This window comes from Mobula birostris, chromosome 13 (assembly GCF_030028105.1).
Source record: "Mobula birostris isolate sMobBir1 chromosome 13, sMobBir1.hap1, whole genome shotgun sequence".
NCBI lineage: Eukaryota > Metazoa > Chordata > Chondrichthyes > Myliobatiformes > Myliobatidae > Mobula > Mobula birostris.
In genome coordinates, this window is record NC_092382.1 from 24,457,878 (window position 1) to 24,470,683 (window position 12,806).

The following is a 12,806-nucleotide window of genomic DNA, read 5'->3' on the forward strand; positions in this document are numbered from 1 at the left end:
GAGGAACTCAGTGGGTCGGGCAGCATCTGTGGAGGGAAATGGACCGTCAACATTTCGGGCCGAGACCCTCCCTCTGGACTGAGAGTGGACGGGAAATAGTCCGAGAAAAGAGGTGAGGGGTGGGGATGGGGCAAGAGCTGGGGAGTGAGAGGTGGATCCAGGTGAGGGGGAGGTGGGAAGGTGGAAATAGTGACGGGGTGGGAGGTGAGTGGTTGGGGCAACACGGGGCTGCAGAAGATGGAAATTAATTCCATAGAGGATTAACAAAGAGGTTAGAGAGTATTTGCTATAGAGAGTGCAATGAAGATTCACCAGACTGATCCCTGGAATGGTGGGGTCATCATATGAAGAAAGATCAAATGTGATAACCCTTTCATTTAGAGAATCGAGGACTGAGAGGTGAACACATTGAAATGCACAACATCATTACCGGCTGAACCAGGGATCCCAGTCTCTGAAAAAGGGGTGGACTGTACGGGACTGAGATGAGGGGAAATGTCTCCACTCCGAGGGTGGTGAATGTCTGTAAATCCCCACCACAGAGGCCAGTGAAGACTCAGTGATCGGAGGAATGTGAATAGAAACTAGTGTTAATAAACATAGAACTCTGTGACCCGAGGGGGGGGGGGTGGAGAGGAAGGGACAGGGAAGATATGGAGGGAAAAATTAAATATGTTGCTGAAATAATACGGGAAATAATGAAATAAAGTGGGAATGCGTCGGGCAGCGTGTGAGGGGCGAGGAGACGTCACCGGGTCACGTGGGAGACCCTTCTCCCGTCACGTGATCCCGTTTTGCCGCAGAGATGCGGCAGCTGCAAACACGAGGAAATCTGCAGATGCTGGAAATTCAAGCAACACACATCACAGTCGCTGGTGAACACAGCAGGCCAGGCAGCATCTTTAGGAAGAGGTACAGTCGACGTTTCAGGCCGAGACCCTTCATCAGGACTAACTGAAAGAAGAGCTAATAAGAGATTTGAGAGGGAGAGGGAGAGGGAGAGGGGGAGGGGGGAGATCCAAAATGATAGGAGAAGACAGGAGGGGGAGGGATGGAGCCAAGAGCTGGACAGGTGATTGGCAAAGGGGATATGAGAGGATCATGGGACAGGAGTCCCAGGGAGAAAGACGGGGGCGGGGGGACCCAGAGGATGGGCAAGGGGTATATTCAGAGGGACAGAGGGAGAAAAAGGAGAGTGAGAGAAAGAATGTGTATATAAATAAATAATGGATGGGGTACGAGGGGGAGGTGGGGCCTAGCGGAAGTTAGAGAAGTCGATGTTCATGCCATCAGGTTGGAGGCTACCCAGACGGAATATAAGGTGTTGTTCCTGAGTGTGGCTTCGTCTTTACACTGGAGGAGGCGGTGGATGGACATGTCAGAATGGGATGTGGAAGTAAAATGTTTGGCCACTGGGAGATCCTACTTTCTCTGGCGGAGAGAGCCGCAGGTTTGGTTCCGAGGCCCCACCCACCGCGCTGATGACGCGCAGACGACATCGCGCATGCTCAGTACGGGCAGGGCGGTGTTGTTTTCCGTCCTTTGTTGAAGTGAGTCGGCGGTGGGATCGGGATCCGGGATCCGGGAACGGATTATTCTCTGCGGGGCAACACCGACAATTTCCATTCGGTGAGTATTGAAGCCGGTCCCGAGCGGGAAGGTCTGATGTTGGGCAGTGAGACCCTTTAACTTTCCCGAACTCAAACAAGAGGAAAATCGGCAGATGCTGGCAATGCGAGCAACTTCCGCAAAGTGCTGGAGGAACTCAGCAGGCCCGGCAGCACCCAGGAAAAGAGTACAGTCGCGTTACCGGCCGAAACCCTTCGGCAGGACAGGAGGATAAAAGGCAGGGGGGGGGGGGAGGGAGAGAGAAACACAAGGTGATCGGTGAAACCTGAAGCGGGAGGGGATGAACTTTCCCAAACTGGCGGCCTCGCCTCGCTTCCTTGACGGAATCTGCCGGGGTCGGTCCGGGTTGTGAGACCTTCACACCGAACCGTCTGAGATGAGCCGCCGTCCAGTCCCTGTTGTACTGGTCCTGTTAGCATGGTGACGTAAAATATATTTCTATATTGTTACTGACAGAGAATCGTATAATTTGTTTTCCGTGTGTTATCAGAATGTGCTTACCTGTGATGTTGCTACAAGTCAGTGTTTCTCTGTCCCTGTACCTTCCCGTACTTGTGCACTTGTCAAATTCAACAGGACCTGAGAAAACTCAGTGAGATTTGATTAGTGACGATCATCCTGGCAGCTCGGTTGGCCAAATGTAAAGATACAGGACACTGTTAAGTGCAAGATGCTAAACAGTGATGATGATCAGAGGGATCTTAGAGTCCACATTCATCTGTCCCTGAAAATGACTGCACAGATTGATCGAGTGGTTAAGAAGCCAAATGGCATGGTTGTCTTTATTAGTCGAGACATTTGAGTTCAAAAGTCTGGAAGTTATGTTGCAGCTTTATAAAAACCTGAGGGTGGCCTCATCTTGGCACGGGAGGAGGCGATGGGTTGACACGTCAAAACAGGTAAAAAAGAGGGCATCTCCCTCGGTCCTGGAATGAAAAACCTCATCCTGAGAGCAGATGCGGCGGAGACAGAGGAATTGCGAGAAGGGGATGGCATTTTTGCAAGAGACAGGGTGAGAAGAGGAATAGTCCAGGTAGCTGTGAGAGTCCGGAGGCTGATAGTTGACATCAGTAGATAAGCTGTCTCCAGAGATAAGACAGAAAGATCAAGAAAGGGGAGGGTAGTGTCGGAAATGGACCATGTAAACTTGAGGTTAGGGTGAAAATTGGAGGCAAAGTTAATGAAGTCAACAAGCTCAGCATGCGTGCAGGAAGCAGCGCCAATGCAGTCGTCGATGTAGCGAAGGACAAGTCGGGGACGGATACCAGTATAGATTTGGAACATGGATTGTTCCACAAAGCCAACAAAAAGGCAGGCATAGCTGGGACCCATACGGGTGTCCATGGCTACACCTTTAGTTTGGAGGAAGTGGGAGGAGCCAAAGGAGAAATTATTAAGAGTGAGGACTAATTCTGCTAGATGGAGCAGAGTGGTGGTAGAGGGGAACTGGTTAGGTCTGGAATACAAACAGAAGCGGAGAGCTCTGAGCCCTTCCCGGTGGGGGATGGAGGTATACAGGGACTGGACATCCATGGTGAAAATAAAGCGGTGGGGGCCAGTAAACTTAAAATCATCAAAAAATTTCAGAGTGTGAGAAGTGTCACGAACATAGGTAGGAAGGGATTGAACAAGCGGGGATAAAACAGTGTCAAGGTATGCAGAAATGAGTTCGGTGGGGCAGGAGCAAGCTGAGACAATGGGTCTACCTGGACAGGCAGGTTTGTGGATCTTGGGTAGGAGGTAGAAATGGGAAGTGTGGGGTGTGGGAACCATCACCAACTTTATCTGCTCAGGGGATCTCCCATCCACTGCTACCAACCTTATAGTTCCCAGACTCTGCACTTCCTGTTTCTACCTCCTACCCAAGATCCACAAACCTGCCTGTTCTTTTTTAAAGAAAGGGGCTTCCCACCTCCACCATCAACTCTACTCTCAAATGCTTCTCTCCCATTTCACGCACATCTGCTCTCACCCCATCCTCCCACCACACCACTAGGAGTATGGTTCCCCTTGTCCACACCTACCACCCCACCAGCCTCTGGGTCTAACACTTGATTCTCCTTAACTTCCGCCATCTCCAATGGGATCCCACCACTAAGCACATCTTTCCCTCCCCCCCCCCCAGCTCTCCACAGGGATTGCTCCCTATGCGACTCCCTTGTCCATTCGTCCCCCATTCCTCCCCACCGATCTCCCTCCCGGCACTTATCCTTGTAAGCGGAACAAGTGCTACACATGCCCTTACACTTCCTCCCTCACTACCATTCAGGGCCCCAGACAGTCCTTCCAGGTGAGGTGACACTTCACCTGTGAGTCGGCTGGGGTGATATACTGCATCCGGTGCTCCCGATGTGGCCTTCTATATATTGGTGAGACCCGATGCAGACCGGGAGACCATTTCTCTGAACACCTACGCTCTGTCCGCCAGAGAAAGCAGGATCTCCCAGTGGCCACACATTTTAATTCCATGTCCCATACCCATTCTGACATGTCTATCCACGGCCTCCTCTACTGGCAAGATGAAGCCACTCTCAGGTTGGAGGAACAACACCTTGTATTCCGTCTGGGTAGCTTCCAACCTGATGGCATGAACATTGACTTCTCTAACTTCCGCTAATGCCCTACATCCCCTTCATACCCCATCTGTTATTTATTTACTTTCCAGCTCTTAGCTCCATCCCTTCCCCTCCTGTCTTCTCCTATCATTTCCAATATCCCCCTCCCCCTCCCACTTTCAAATCTCTTACTATCTCTTCTTTCAGTTAGTCCTGACCAAGGGTCTCAGCCCAAAACGGACTGTACCTCTTCCTATAAATGCTGCCTGGCCTGCTGCGTTCACCAGCAAATTTTATGTGTGTTGCCGGCCACTTATTCATTTATTTACCAGCTATCTGCGCTCCTGAAAGATGTATTCCCTAAACTTAACTCTCCCTGCGGAAGATCCCAATCAGCAACCCAGGCGGTCAATTTGCACACACTTAAAATTGTGAATGCCCCTCAGGATAGAGGGATGCATATTTAAAACCAAGATGCAGCAAAATTTCTTTAGCCAGAGTGTGGCAAATTTGTGAAATTAGCAGAGGCAGCTGCAGAGGCCCAGCTGGGGGTATTTAAGACCAACAGTAGATGGGAAATTGAGAAGATAGGTGAGAGGTGGGGATGGGGCAAAAGCTGGGGAGTGAAAGTGGATCCAGGTGAGGGGCAGGTGGGAAGGTGGAAGTAGTGTTAGGGGTGGGAGAAGAGTCATGGTGGAAACACGGGTGAGGTTAGACAGTGCAATGAAGATTCACCAGACTGATCCCCGTAGTGGTGGGGTCATCATATGAAGAAAGATCAAATGCGATAACCCTTTCATTTAGAGAATCGAGGACTGAGAGGTGAGCACATTGAAATGCACAACATCTGGAACCAGGGATCCCAGTCTCTGTAAAAGGAGGTGCACTGTCCAGGACTGAGATGAATTAAATGAAATTGAATTGAATTTATTTCTTATGTCCTTCATATACGTGAGGAGTAAAAATCTTTATGTTACATCTCCATCTAAATGTGCAATGTGCAATCATAGTTATTTAAAGTAATTTATAAAAATAGAACAGTCAATGTAATATAGAGTACACTCGAGTCAGCGTGAGTTAATCAGTCTGATGGCCTGGTGGAAGAAGCTGTCCAGGAGCCTGTTGGTCCTGGCTTTTATGCTGCAGTACCATTTCCCGGATGGTAGCAGCTGGAACAGACTGTGGTTGGGATGGCTTGGTTCCACAATGATTCTTCAGGCCCTTTTTACACACCTATCCTTGTAAATGTCCTGAACAGTGGAAAGTTCACAACTACAGATGCGCAGGGCTGTCCGCACCACTGTCTGCAGGTTCCTGCGATTAAGGAAAGTACAGCTCCCATACCAGGCAGTGATGCAGCCAGTCAGGATGCTCTCAATTGTGCCCTTGTAGACGGTTCTTAGGACTTGGGGGCCCATATCAGACTTCTTCAACCGTCTGAGGTGAAAGAGGCACTGTCGTGCTTTTTTCACCACACAGCCGGTAAGTATGGAACTGTGATATCCTCAGAGATGTGGATGCCGAGGAACTTAAAGCTGTTCACTTTCTCAACCCTAGATCCAATGATGTCAATAGGGGTTGGCCCGTCTCCATTTCTCCTGTAGTCCACAACCAGCTCCTTTGTTTTGGCAACATTGAGGGAAAGGTTGTTTTCTTGACTTCTTCCCTGTAGGCCACCTCGTTTGATTGAGATTAGGCCAGTCAATGTAACGTTGCCGGCAAATTTAATTAGCAGATTGGAGCTGTGGGTGGTGATACAGTCATGAGTATACAGGAAGTAAAGGAGAAGACACAATATGCAGCCCTGAGGTGCACCTGTGTTGGCAATCAGAGGGTTGGAGGTGAGGGAGCCCACTTTTACAACCTGCTGGCAATCTGACAGGAAGTCCAGGATCCAGCTGCCCAAGACGGGGTCAAGGTGAGGGCTCTGAGATTCTTATTGAGCCTGGATGGAGCTATAGTGTTGAATGCTGAACTCTAGTCCAAGAACAGCATTCTCACATAAGCCCCCTTCTTCTCCAGATGTGTAAGGACGATATGTAGAGCTGTGGCTATTGCACCATTTGTCGATCGATTGTTTCAGACTAAACACATTGATGAAGGGAGAGCCATACAGTGTATATGGATTGTTTAAGAGCCGTGATGTAATGTTGCAGCTATATAGGACCCTAGTCAGAGCCCAATTGGAGTCCTGTGCTCAATTCTGGTCACCTCACTACAGGAAGGATGTGGAAACCATAAAAAGGGTGCAGAGGAGATTTACAAGGATATTGTCTGGATTGGGGAGCATGCCTTATGAGGATAGCTTGATGAATTCGGCCTTTTCTCCTTGGAGCGACGGAGGATGAGAGGTGACCTGATGGAGGTCAGGGACAGGAAAGTGCCGGGTTTTAGATGTTTCAGAAAGGACAGGGAGGGAGGCAAAAGAGCTGGGGGCGTGGCACTGTTGATCAGAGATAGTGTCACGGCTGCAGAAAAGGTGGACGTCGTGGAAGGTTTCTCTACTGAGTCTCTGTGGGTGGAGGTTAGGAACAGGAAGGGGTCAATAACTTGGTGTTTTTTATAGGCTGCCCAATAGTAACAGGGATACCAAAGTGCAGATAGGGAAACAGATCCTGGAAAGGTGTAATTATAAGAGTTTTCATGATGGGAGATTTTAATTTCCCAAATGTCGGTTGGCATCTCCCTGGAGCAATGGATTTAGGTGGGGTGGAGTTTGTTCGGCGTGTTTAGGAAGGTTTCTTAACACAATATGTAGATAAGCCTAGAAAAGGAGAGACTGTATTTGATTTGGTATTGGGAAATTAATCTGGTTAGGTATCAGATCTCTCAGGGCACTTTGTAGATAGTGATCATAATTCTATCTCCTTTACAATAGCATTGAAGAGAGATAGGAACAGAGAAGTTAGAAAAGTGTTTAATTGAAGTCAGGGGAATTATGAGGCTGTCAGGCAGGAAATTGGAAGCTTAAATTGGAAACAGATGTTCTCAGGGAAAAGTACGGAAGAAATGTGGCAAATGTTCAGGGGATATCTGTGTGGAGTTCTGCATAGGTATGTTCCAATGAGACAGGGAAGTTATGGTAAGGTACAGGAACTGTGGTGTACAAAGGCTGTAATAAATCTAGTCAAGAGGAAAAGAAAAGATTACAAAAGGTTCAGAGAGCTAGGTAATGTTAGAGATCTAGAAGATTATAAGGCTACCAGGAAGGAGATTAAAAAGGAAATTAGGAGAGCCAGAGGGGCCCATGAGAAGGCCTTGGTGGGCAGGATTAAGGAAAACTCCAAGGTATTCTACAAGGATGTGAAGAGCAAGAGGATAAGATGTGTAAGAATAGGACCTATCAAGTGTGACAGTGGGGAAGTGTGTATGGAACTGGAGGAAACAGCAGAGGTACTTAGTGAATACTTTACTTCAGTATACACTATGGAAAAAGATCTTGGTGATAGTAGTGATGACTTGCAGCAGACTGACAAGCTTGAGCATGTGGATATTAAGGGAGAGGATGCGCTGTAGCTTTTGGAAAGCATTAAGTTGGGTGAGTCACCGGGACCGGATGAGATGCACCACAGGCTACTGTGGGAGGCGAGGGAGGAGATTGCTGATCCTCTGGCGATAATCTTTGAATCATCAATGGGGACGAGAGAGGTTCTAGAGGATTGGAGGGTTGTGGATGTTTTTCCTTCATTCAAGAAAGGGAGTAGAGTTAGCCCAGGAAATTATAGACCAGTGAGTCGATGGAGAAGATCCTGAGAGGCAGGATTTATGAACATTTCGAGAGGTATAATATGATTAGGAATTGTCAGCATGGCTTTGTCAAGGGCATGTTGTGCCTTACGAGCCTGATTGAATTTCTTGAGGATCTGACTAAACACATTGGTGAAGGAAGAGCAGTAGATGTAGTGTATATGGATTTCAGTAAGGCATTTGAGAAGGTACCCCATCGCAGGCTTATGGGAAAGTAGGAGGCATGGGATCCAAGGGGACCTTGCTTTGTGGATCCAGAACTGGCTTGCCCACAGAAGGCAAAGAGTGGTTGTAAATGCATCATATTCTGCATAGAGTCCGGTGACCAGTGGTGTGCCTCAGGGATCTGTTCTGGGACCCGTGGTCTTTGTGATTTCAATAAATGGCTTGGATGAGGAAGTGGAGGGATGGGTGAGTAAATTTGCTGATGACACAAAGGTTGGGGGTGTTGTGGATGGTGTGGAGGGCTGTCAGAGGTTACAGTGGGACATTGCAGCTATATAGGACCCTGGTCAACCCCACTTGGAGTGCTGTGCTCAGTTCTGGTCACCTCACTACAGGAAGGATGTGGAAACCAATGAAAAGGTGCAGAGGAAATGTACAAGGATGTTGCCTGCATTGGGGAGCATGCCTATGAGAATAGGTTGAGTAAACTCGGCCTATTCTCCCTGGAGCGACGGAGGATGAGGGGTGACCTGATAGAGGTGTACAAGATGATGAGAGGCATTGATCATGTGTATAGTCAGAGGCTTTTTGACAGGGCTGAAATGGTTGCCACAAGAGGACACAGGTTTAAGGTGCTGGAGAGTTCGTACAGAGGAGATGTCAGAGTTAAGTATTTTACTCAGAGTGGTGAGTGTGTGGAATGGGCTGCCGGCAACGGTAGGGTCTTTTAAGAGACTTTTGGATAGGTACATGGAGCTTAGAAAAATGGAGGGCTATGGGTAAGCCTAGTGATTTCTAAGGTAATGACATGTTTGGCACAGCTTTGTGGGCCGAAAGGCCTGTATTGTGCTGTAGGTTTTCTGTGTTTCTAGTCGGCGAACCGTAGGGGGTGCATTTTGGGTGGTATCAAGCTGCTGATCCAGCATTAAGCACAACCCCATACACCTGCCCTCTTGCCATATCCTTTGCCCTGATAAATCAGTAAACTCTGACATTCCGCCTTAAATATATGCATGAATTTGGCCTCCAGTGCAGCCTGTAGCCAAGCATTCCACAGATCTACTACAGTCTGGCTAAAAATTCTTCTTAACACTGCTCTAAAGGGTACCTTCCTCAATTTTGAGGCTGTGCCCTCTAGTGTTGGATACCCCCACCAAAGGAAAGATACTCGACTTCCACCCTAGCCAGTCCTTTCAACATTCGGTAGGTTTCAATGAGATCCTCCCCCACCCCACCCCTGCATCCTTCTAAATGCCGGTGAATATTGGCTCAAAGCCGCCAAACACTCCTCAGATGTTAACCCCTTCATTCCTGGAATCATCCTCGTTAATCTCCTCTGTACTCTGCACAATGAATACACATCCTTTCGGAGATATTGAGCCCAAAACCATTGACAATATTCAAAGTGTGGCCTGACTAGTGTCTTATAAAGGCTCGGCATTATCTCAAACAACATTATCTCCTTGTTTTTGATATTTTATTCCCCATCAAATAAAGGACATTTCATTTGCCGCCTTTACCGCAGATTCAAACTGTAAATTAACTTCCTCGGAGTCTTACATGAGGACTCCAAAGTCCCTCTGCAGCTCTGACATTTGAACCTTCTCCCCATTTAGATGATAGTGTGTACTATCATTCTTTGTACTAAAATGCATCATCATACTTTTCCCAACATTGTATTCAATCTGACACTTTTTTGCCCATTCTTCCAATTTGTCTAAGTCCAGCTGCAGTCGCATTGTTTCCTCAGCACTACCTACCCCTCCACCTACCTTTGTATCATCTGCAACCTTTGCCACAGAGCCATCAATTCTATTATCTAAATCATTGACAAACAATGTGAAAAGCAGCAGACCGAATACTGACCCCTGTGGTACACCACTCGGCAGCCAACCAGAAAAGGCCTCCTTTATTCCCACTCGATGCCTCCTGCCTGCCAGCCATTCTGCTATCCATGCCAGTGTCTTTCCTGTAATGCCATAGGATTTTACCTTGTTAAGCAGCCTCATGTATGGCACCTCATCAAACGCATTCTGAAAATCCAAGTAAATGACATTATTCTGCTGTTGAAGAAAGGCTGAAAAAAAACCCAGAAGACTATAGACCAGTGCTTCTGACATCAGTAGTGTGGAAGTTATTAGAAGCACTGCATATATAAGTATTTGAAAAGACAGGACTGATGTTGTTTACATACACTTTTGCTAGCATTTAACAATCCCGTGTAGGAGGTTGGTCAAGAAAATTCATTTGCATCACGTTCAACGCAAGGAAGTAAATTGGAGTAGACAATGGTGTTTTGGGAGAAGGTAGACAGTGATGGTAGATGATTATCTCCATTAATCGGGGCTTATGACCAGTGGGGAGCCGCAGGAATGGTAGTTGGGTCTGTTGCTGTTTGCCATCTACATCAATGATTGGGATGATAATGTTTTTAACTTGATAAGCACATTTGCATATGACACCGAGATTGGGGATGTAGTTGACAGAGAGGCAAGTTTTCACAGGTTACAGTGGGATCCGGAACAGCTGGAAATACTGCGCTGACAATGGCAGACGGGATTTAATGCAGGCAAGTGTGAAGTGTTGCACTATGGTAGGTCTTACACAGTAAACAGTAGAGCACTAAAAATTGTGGTGGAACAAAAGGATCTGGGAATACAGGTCCATAATTCATTGAAAGTAGCACCACAGGTAGATCGGGTCGTAAATAAAAGCTTTTGCCAAAGTGACCTTCATAAATTAAATTATCGACTGCAGGAGACAGGATGTTATTTTGAAGTTGTATAAGACATCGATGAGGCTGAATTTAGAGTATTGTGTGTAGTTTTGGTCACCTACCTACGGGAAAGATGCAAGTAAGTTTGAAAGAATACTGGGAAAAATTTCAAGGATGTTTCCGGAGGACCTGAGTGATAAGGAAAGGTTGAGTAGTTTCAGACTTTAATCCTTGAAACGCTAAAAATTGAGAGGGGATTCGATAGAGCAGTACAACATGATGATGCGTATAGATAGGTAAATGCAAGCAGGCCTTTTCCACTGAAGTCGGGTGGAACGACAACCAGAGATCATGCATTATGGCTGAAAGGTGAAAAGTTTCAGGGGGACATGAGTGAAGACGTCTTCAATCAGAGAGCGGAGAGACAGTGGAATGAGCTGCCAATAGAAGTGGTACATGGGAGCACGATTTCGCCTTTGAAAATATGGATGGGGGAATATGGCTACTGTGCAGGTGGGCGGAAACAGGCGGTTTAAATGGCTCGGACAAAGCGTCTGTACTGTGTTCTGTTTCAATATGACTCTCTTAACTATGACTCTGTGACTCCTTGATCACAGACAAAGATTTGATTGAGTAAAGATCCGAAATTCATATCAGACTTGAATGATTCACACCTTAATTCCCCAAGAATATTCAACAGTGTGGATGTGTTTTGATGTGGTTTCAAACTGCCCACACACTCCCAGTCGTGGATCTTTCGTAACCAGGGAAAGACAAAATGCTGGAGTAACTCAGCAGGTCTGGGCAATATGTATGCAACTGAATACAACGGGAATGTTTCAGGCCGAAACTCTTCAGTGGAACTGGAAAGGAAGGGGGAAGAGGCAATATCACTGATTGATTTGGAAAATGTGGGTTGCTTTTCTGTGAGACTCGGAGCTCAGGGTCTGTGTTTAACCAGCTGACTGCATGTTCTTTAGAGCAGAGAGTGGCCTTTCTGCTGAAACCAATTCCAACCGGTTTGACATTTCACTCTCAATCACGTAAACAAACTCACTTTAGTATTCTGGTGTATAATACACTTAAAGTAGTGCCACAGGTAGATTGGGTCATAAAAAAGAGCCTTTTCCAGATTGCCTGCGTAAATTAATGTACTGAATCCTGGAGATGGGGTGTTATTTTGAGGTTGGTGACATTGGTGCGTTCGAATTTGGAGTGTTTACTGCAGTTTTGGTCATCTACCTATAGAAGAGAAATAAATAAGGTTGAACGAGTACTGGGAAAAGGTGTGGGTTGTTTTTCTGTGATATAACAACCTTAGGGTCTGGTGCAAGCAGCTATCTGGCCCCGCACATTCCACAGAACTGGAGGCAGTTTTTCCTAAAGCAGAACTTTCGGCCGTTCTGCTAAAACCATATCCAACTGGTTTGTCGTTTCACTTTCATTCAGGTGTGAAAACATTCACATTATTAGTCTGCTTCACTGCAAGGAAGGTCAGTGAATATGAAAACTGATATAAAGAACACTATTGGTAGTCTCGAAACCACAACGTTACCAATTACAGTCGATGCCCTGCTTGCTGCGAGTTTCTGGAATTTTATAGTTTTTTCCTTCAGACTCACATTGTCTATAGTTGTTTCTAAAACATTTTTTTCATGATTCCTTAAACAAATCAGTTTGTGACAGTCACCAGACCAAAAGACACAGGAGCAGAATTCAGCCTGTCGATTCTGCTCCACCATTCCTTCATGGCTGATCTCTGCTCCCACTCAACCCCATATCCTTTAATGCCCTGACTGATCAGGAGACAATCAACTTCCACCTTGAATATACACACAGACTTGTCTGCCAGTAGAGTCTGTGGCAGAACATTCCACAGATTCACTACTCTCTGGCTGAAACAAATCCTTCTTTCATCTTTTCTAAACGGTCGCCCCTCAGTTTGGAGGCTGCGCCCTCTAGATTTTGGATACCCCCACCACAGGAACCATCCT

At 46.8% G+C, this 12,806-nt stretch overlaps 1 protein-coding gene across 1 annotated transcript in view; it reads left to right on the forward strand.

The window, feature by feature from the left end:
* Nucleotides 1-1,526: 1,526 nt before the first annotated feature.
* The window catches only part of LOC140208579 (NACHT, LRR and PYD domains-containing protein 3-like), a 125,996-nt gene continuing 114,716 nt past the window's right edge, over nt 1,527-12,806 (forward strand). The window contains exon 1 of the mRNA XM_072277337.1: nt 1,527-1,629. The gene's annotated coding sequence lies outside the window, so the exon portion shown is untranslated. The remainder of the gene's footprint in view (nt 1,630-12,806) is intronic.